Source organism: Mauremys mutica, chromosome 9 (assembly GCF_020497125.1).
Source record: "Mauremys mutica isolate MM-2020 ecotype Southern chromosome 9, ASM2049712v1, whole genome shotgun sequence".
Taxonomy (NCBI): domain Eukaryota; kingdom Metazoa; phylum Chordata; order Testudines; family Geoemydidae; genus Mauremys; species Mauremys mutica.
In genome coordinates this window covers 47,317,251-47,324,176 of record NC_059080.1, presented here as the reverse complement: position 1 = coordinate 47,324,176, position 6,926 = coordinate 47,317,251, and positions in this window count along the sequence as shown.

Genomic DNA, 6,926 nt, shown 5'->3' with positions numbered 1-6,926 from the left:
GATCCTTCTTTTACCCACCAAGAGCCTGCCTTCCAGTCTCTGTCTCATCCCCCAGGAGAGTTAACGTCCTTTCTCCTAAAGGCAGTGTGGCATAGGGGAGAGCACACTGGACTGTGACTCAGCAGACCTGGGTTCTATCCTGCCACTTTCCTGATGGGTGACCTTGGGCAAGTCCTTTCCCCTCTCTGTGCCTCAGTTTACCTAACTGTAAAATGGGAACGATAATGCTGACGTCCTTGGGAAAGTGCTTTGAGATCTACCAAGGATAAGAGCTAGATAAGAACATAACATGCGCATAGCCATACTGGGTCAGACTAATGGTCCATTTGCCCTATTTTCTGACAGAGGCCACTGCCAGGCCCTTCAGAGGGAATGAAGAGAACAGGGCAATTGTCAAGTGATCCCTGCCCTGTGGTCTACTTCTGGCAGGCAGAGGTTTAGGGACAACCAGAGCATGGGGTTGTGTCTCTGCCCATTTGTCATGGATTTGCAGGCTCAGTGCTCTGGAATGGCTCTGAATGAAGTTCACACTGGACGCGCTTGTAGTGCAACAACCCCTCAGGCCACACACTCACTAGGGCAAGCCTCCTTGGGTCTGACCTTGGAGCATTTAGCAGCCCTGTTCACAGTGTGAGCTCCCTGCAGTGAGTCCACCTGAATAAGACACATGGAGAAGCCTTACACATACCCCAAAAGAGGTCATGCACCCCAACTGCACAGTCAGCAGTGACTCTCAGCCAGCAAGGTAAAATAGAAGGTTTATTAGTTCTGTGGAACTCAGCGTAGAAAAAGATCTTGTTAGCACAGAAAGCAGGAACATTCAGCAAAGTCCATCTTGCGGAGATCCAGAGCCCTGGGCTCCCCCCTCAGTCCCAAACTAGGAGACTGACTAGCTTCAAGCAGCCCACCCTCAGCCATGCCTGGCTGCCCCTCCTCTGTCCTTTTTCTCTTTCCCAGGCAAACCGGTCACCTGGCCTCCACCTCTTGCTTTGTTAGAATCATAGAATATTAGGGTTGGAAGAGACCTCAGGAGGTCATCTAGTCCAATCCCCTGCTTAAAGCAGGACCAATCCCCAATTAAATCATCCCAGCCAAGGCTTTGTTAAGCCTGACCTTAAAAACCTCTAAGGATGGAGATTCCACTACCTCCCTAGGTAATCCGTTCCAGTGCTTCACCACCCTCCTAGTGAAATCGTGTAGATGATACTAAACTACTCAAGATAGTTAAGACCAAAGCAGATTGTGAAGAACTTCAAAAAGATCTCACAAAACTAAGTAATTGGGCAACAAAATGGCAAATGAAATTTAATGTGGATAAATGTAAATTAATGCACATTGGAAACAATAACCCCAACTATACATACAACATGATGGGGGCTAATTTAGCTACAACGAGTCAGGAAAAAGATCTTGGAGTTATCGTGGATAGTTCTCTAAAGATGTCCACGCAGTGTGCAGAGGCGGTCAAAAAAGCAAACAGGATGTTAGGAATCATTAAAAAGGGGATAGAGAATAAGACTGAGAATATATTATTGCCCTTATATAAATCCATGGTACGCCCACATCTCGAATACTGTGTACAGATGTGGTCTCCTCACCTCAAAAAAGATATTCTAGCACTAGAAAAGGTTCAGAAAAGAGCAACTAAAATGATTAGGGGTTTAGAGAGGGTCCCATATGAGGAAAGATTAAAGAGGCTAGGACTCTTCAGTTTGGAAAAGAGAAGACTAAGGGGGGACATGATAGAGGTATATAAAATCATGAGTGATGTTGAGAAAGTGGATAAGGAAAAGTTATTTACTTATTCCCATAATACAAGAACTAGGTGTCACCAAATGAAATTAATAGGCAGCAGGTTTAAAACAAATAAAAAGAAGTTCTTCTTCACGCAGCGCACAGTCAACTTGTGGAACTCCTTACCTGAGGAGGTTGTGAAGGCTAGGACTATAACAATGTTTAAAAGGGGACTGGATAAATTCATGGTGGTTAAGTCTATAAATGGCTATTAGCCAGGATGGGTAAGAATGGTGTCCCTAGCCTCTGTTCGTCAGAGGATGGAGATGGATGGCAGGAGAGAGATCACTTGATCATTGCCTGTTAGGTTCACTCCCTCAGGGGCACCTGGCATTGGCCACTGTCGGTAGACAGATACTGGGCTAGATGGACCTTTGGTCTGACCCGGTACGGCCTTTCTTATGTTCTTATGTTAATATCCAACCTAGACCTCCCCCACTGCAACTTGAGACCATTGCTTCTTGTTCTGTCATCTGCCACCACTGAGAACAGCCGAGCTCCATCCTCTTTGGAACCCCCCTTCAGGTAGTTGAAGGCTGCTATCAAATTCCCCCTCACTCTTCTCTTCTGTAGATTAAATAACTCCAGTTCCCTCAGCCTCTCCATGTAAGACATGTGCCCCAGCCGCCTAATCATTTTCGTTGCCTTCCGCTGAACTCTCTCCAATTTGTCCACATCCAGGGCCGGTGCAACCATTTAGGTGACCTAGGCGGTCGCCTACGGCGCTAGGATTTGGGGGGCGCCATTTTCTTCGGCAGCAACTGCGGTGGCCGGATCTTTGGGATTTAGGCGGAGGGAGCTGGGGCAGGGGAGCGCGGGGAGGGCCGCCTGCAGCAAGTAAGAGGGGGCATCATGCAGGGGAACGCCCCACACCAGCTCACCCCTGACCCTCCTCCACCAGGAGGGTGCAAGGTGGAAGTTTTGCCTAGGGCGCGAAACATCCTTGCACCGGCCCTGTCCACATCCCGTCTGTAGTGGGGGCCCCAAAACTGGATGCAGTACTCCAGGTGTGGCCTCACCAGTGTCGAATAGAGGGGAATAATCACTTCCCTCAATCTGCTGGCAATGCTCCTACTAATACAGCCCAATATGCTGTTGGCCTTCTTGGCAACAAGGGCACACTGCTGACTTATATCCAGCTTCTCATCCACTGTAATCCACAGGTCCTTTTCTGCAGAACTGCTGCTTAGTCAGTCCCCAGCCTGTAGTGGTGCATGGGATTCTTCCTTCTTAAGTGTAGGACTCTGTACTTGTCCTTGTTGAACCTCATCAGATTTCTTTTAGCCCAATCCTCCAATTTGTCTAGTCACTCTGGACCCTATCCCTACCCTCCAGCATATCTACGTCTCCCTCCCAGGTTAGTGTCATCTGTGAACTTGCTAAGAGTGCAATTAATCCCATCATCTAGATAATTAATAAAGATGTTGAACAAAACCGGCCCCAGACCAATCCCTGGGGCACTCCGCTTGATATCGACTGCCAGCTAGACATTGAGCCATTGATCACTACCCATTGAGCCCGACAATTTAGCCAGCTTTCTATCCACCTTATAGTCCATTCATCCAATCCATACTTTTTTTAACTTACTGGCAATAATACTGTGGGAGATCGTATCAAAAGTTTTGCTAAAGTCAAGATATATCACATCCACCGCTTTCCCCATATCCACAGAGCCAGTTATCTCATCATAGAAGGCAATCAGGTTGGTCAGGTATGACTTGCCTTTGGTGAATCCATGTTGTCTGTTCCTGATCACCTTCCTCTCCTCCAAGTGCTTCACTCAAGAAAGAGGTCTTGGAGTCATTGTGGACAGTTCTCTGAAAACATCGGCTCAATGTGCAGCAGCAGTCAAAAAAGCAAACAGAATGTTGGGAATCATCAAGAAAGGGATAGATAATAAGACAAAAAATATCATATTGCCTCCATATAAATCCATGGTATGCCCACACCTTGAATACTGTGTGCAGATGTGGGTCGCCCAATCTCAAAAAAGATATATTGGAATTGGAAAAGGTTCGGAAAAGGGCAACAAAACTTATTAGGGATATAGAACGGCTTCCGTATGAGTAGAGATTAATAAGACTGGGACTTCTCAGCTTGGAAAAGAGGTGACTAAGGGGGAATATGATAGAGGTCTGTAAAATCATGAGTGGTATAGAGAAAGTAATTAAGGAAGTGTCCTTAACTCCTTATAATACAAGAACAAGGGGCCACCAAATTAATAGGTAGCAGGTTTAAAACAAACATAAGAAAGTATTTTTTCACGCAATGTACTGTCAACCTCTGGAACTCCTTGCCAGATGGTGTTGTGAAGGCCAATACTATAATGGGGTTCAAAAGGGAGCTAGATAAATTCATGGAGGACAGGTCCATCAATGGGTATTAGCCAGCATGGGCAGGAATGGTGTCCCTAGCCTCTGTTTGCCAGAAGTTGGGATTGGGTGACAGGGCATGGATCACTTGATGATAACCTGTCTGTTCATTCCCTTTGGGGCACCTGCCATTGGCCACTGTCAGAAGACAGGATACTGGGCTTGATGGACCTTTGGTCTGACCCAGTATGGCCGTTTTTTCGTTCTTACTCTTTTTTGAACTCAGTTTTGGCCTCTACAACATCCCCTGGCAATGAGTTCTATAGGGTGACTGTATGTTGTGTGACAAAGTACTTCCTTCTGTTCATTTTAAACCTGCTAACTGTTAATTTCATTGGGTGACCCATAGTTCTGTGAAGGAGTAAGTAACTTCCTTATTCACTTTCTCTGCACCATTCATAATTTTATAGACCTCTATCATATCCCCCGCAAGTCGTCTCTTTTCTAAGATGAGCAGTCCCAGTCTTTTTAATCTCTCCACACTCCTAAGCATTTTTGTTGCTCTTCTCTGTACTTTTTTTCAATTCCAATTTATCTTTTTTGAGATGGGACGACCAAAACTTCACGCAGTATTCAAAGTGTGTGCAGACCATGGATTTATGTAGTGGCATTATGGTATTTTCTGTCTTCTTATCTATGTCTTTCCTAAAGATTCCCAACATTCTGTTTGCCTTTTTAACTGCTGCTGCACATTGAGCCGATGTTTTCAGAGAACTATCCACCGTGACACTAAGGTCTCTTTCTTGAGTGGTAACAGCTAATTTAGACCCCATCATTTTGTATGTATAGCTGGGATTATGTTTTCCAATGTGCATTACTTTGGACACTGAATTTCATCTGCCATTTTGCTGCCCAGTCACCCAATTTTGTGAGACCTCTTTGTAACTCTTTCCAGTCTGCTTTGGACTTAACTGTCTTGAGTAATAGTGCATCATCTGCAAACTTTGCCACCTCACTGTTTTCCTCTTGTTCCAGATCATTTGTGATTATGTTGAACAGAACTGGTGCCAGTACAGATCCTTCAGGGACCCCACTATTTACCTCTCTCCACTGTGAAAATTAACATTCATTCCTACCCTTTATTTCCTATCGTGTAATCACTTACTGCTCCATGGGAGGGACCTCTCCTCTTATGCCATGACTGTTTTACTTTGCTTAAGAGCCTTTGGTGAGGAATCTTGTCAAAGGCTTTTTGGAAGTCTGAATACACTATATCCACTAGATCATCCTTGTCCACGTTTGTGGCCCCCCTCAGTGAAATCGAGTAGATTGGTAAGACATGATTTCCCTTTCAAAAGCCATGCTGACTCTTCCCCAACGTTGTGTGGTCTTGAATTACAACTTGGGCCTGGTCTACACTTGGGGGTGTGTGTCAAACTAAGGTACGCAAGTTCAGCTACGCGAATAGCGTAGCTGAACTCGAACTACCTTAGTTCGAACTACTTACCCGTCCAGACGCCGCGGGATCGAAGTCCGCAGCTCCCCCGTCGACTCCGCCACCGCCGTTCGCGGTGGTGGAGTTCTGGAGTCGACGGGAGCGCGTTTGGAGTTCGATATATTGCGACTAGATGAGACGCGATATATCGAACTCCGAGAAGTCAATCGCTACCCGCCGACCTGGGCGGGTAGTATGGACGTACCCTTGGAGGGGTGTCTCAGAGATGACCAGGCTTGAGGACAGCAAGCTGCCATTGATTGCCTCCACCAAGTTGTAGATAAGCTTCCTTTGCACCAGTAGGTGGTTTGTTTAGCAAATTTAGTGTCCATGAAATTACCAGAGGCTCCAGAATCTATCAGTGTGAGCTGTGTGCAGCTTGCTTTGGGTGTAGACAGGCCTCAAAGTTGGAGCTTGATCAGAAAGTGAGATTGGCAATTGTCTGTGGCTGTTAGGATAGGTAGCAGAGAGGGTCTGCTTGGGGAACTGATGTCTATTGTTCTGGCCAGCCACTTCCCCTCTCATGAGGCTGGACCTGCCTGTTTTCCCAGACTACCCATGGGACAGGACTTCACGGAGCACCTGGTGGCAAAGTGGCCTCGTTCTCCACTGTACAGGCATAGGCCATTGAGAAAACGCTATTCCTTCTCTTGATCTGAGGTCACGTTCATGTCATGTCTACCTACATGGGTTCAGGTCCAGTGATTGCATGGAGGGAGTGGGAGGGGGACAGGAATAGGGCAGGGCCAGGTGGGGCTGAGCACATACCTTCCTTCTTTCCTGGCATCGAACAGTTGATTGTCAATTTGGATACACAACACAGGTCAATGAAGGGGAACAATGTAGTGGTGGGGATCGACCTGGGCCAGTTCATTTTTAATAAAAACACCGAGGAGTCCTTGTGGCACCTTAGAGACTAGCAAATTTATTTGGGCATAAGCTTTCATGGGCTACAGCCCACTTCATCGAATGCATGGAGTGGAAAATACAGAGGCAGGTATAAATACACAGCACATGAAAGGGTGGGAGTTGCCTTACCAAGTGGGGGATCAGTGCTAATGAGCCAATTGAATTAAGGTGGAAGTGGGCTATTCTCAACAATTACTTTTGTAGTGCTAATGAGGCCAATGTAATTAAGGTGGCCCATTTCAAGCAGTTGACAAGAAGGTGTGAGTATCAGCAGGGGGAAATTAGTTTTTGTAGTGACCCATCCACTCCCAGTCTTTATTCAGGCCTACTTTGATGGTGTTCAGTTTGCAAATTAATTCCAGTTCTGCAGTTTCTCACTGGAGTCTGTTTTTGAAGTTTTGTTGTTGAAGAATTGC